This window comes from Aquarana catesbeiana, linkage group LG04 (assembly GCF_042186555.1).
Source record: "Aquarana catesbeiana isolate 2022-GZ linkage group LG04, ASM4218655v1, whole genome shotgun sequence".
Classification (NCBI taxonomy): domain Eukaryota; kingdom Metazoa; phylum Chordata; class Amphibia; order Anura; family Ranidae; genus Aquarana; species Aquarana catesbeiana.
In genome coordinates this window covers 230,715,364-230,716,419 of record NC_133327.1, presented here as the reverse complement: position 1 = coordinate 230,716,419, position 1,056 = coordinate 230,715,364, and the positions used below count along the sequence as shown (strand labels likewise).

The 1,056-nt window shown below is 47.3% G+C and overlaps 1 pseudogene; it reads left to right on the top strand.

Moving 5' to 3' along the window:
• The first annotated feature begins 242 nt into the window (after positions 1-242).
• LOC141141929 (5S ribosomal RNA) lies at positions 243-361 on the top strand (annotated as a pseudogene).
• The last annotated feature ends 695 nt before the right edge of the window (positions 362-1,056 follow it).

Sequence of the window (1,056 nt, the reverse complement as noted above, 5' to 3'; positions counted from 1 at the left end):
AAGGAGACTGGAGTTTGCATTTCGATCTGTCCAGGGGGTGATGTGGAAGGGAGGGGCGGAGCGTGCATTGCTTCTGCGCTCCCTGTTGCTGTTCACTTAGTCTGTGAGCGACGTGTATGAAAGGGGCGGTTTGTTTGTTGTGCTCCTGCCCCCCATCCCCATCTCCATACGAACGCCCCTTTAGAGGGCGGGCTTCTTCCCAGGACGCAGCAGCGTTAGCTGCCATTGAACGAGATGGCTTTGCCTACAGCCACATCACCCTGAAAGCACCCAATCTTGTCTGATCTCAGAAGCTAAGCAGGGTGGTCCCTGGTTAGTACCTGGATGGGAGACCGCCTGGGAATACCAGGTGCCGTAGGCTTAAAATTTTTTTTTTCTTTTTTTTTTTTTTTTTGACCCGGAAATGGGGGCGGGCTGTCTTTCAAGACACAGCAGTGTTCACTGCTATTGGAAGATAAGGATTTGACCTGGAAACGCTTTAGCTCATAACATGGGAGGAATGGTGACTGCCTATCAGTAAGTTATCAGTGTATTCAGCTTGCTTGTGCCCTATTAGATTTGTAGCCACTCCTGATTCTCTACTACTTAGTAGTTAAGTCCATTCACCTGTGTATTATTGGAGAGTGGGCGGGGTTTCCAGTATCATCATGAATTGTATGTGGAACCAGGATTAGATATAAGTGCTGACACACGGGCCCCCAATCAGATTTGCTGAGGAAGTCCACACGGACGATACACGTGCGAGGGGCTCTGTGATGTCAGTACAGCCACCCATCTGGTTCATTTTATGCCGTATACTCCTGCACTGGGAAACAGTGCTCGCTTTGTGAGTAATATTTTTCTTATTTAATAAATTTTATACCTTTTCGTATGGAGAGCACTATGTCCTGTTATTTTTGTTTTTAACATGATATATATCAACCGATGAGACTGAATTTGGGATACTGCCTGTGGACCCCTATCTCCATAATCTACCCTGTGGAAGGGAATGCATGAGTGACCTTCCTGTTAACGCAGAAGGTCCACTCAATAAGGTGAGCAGCCTAGACCCTTGGT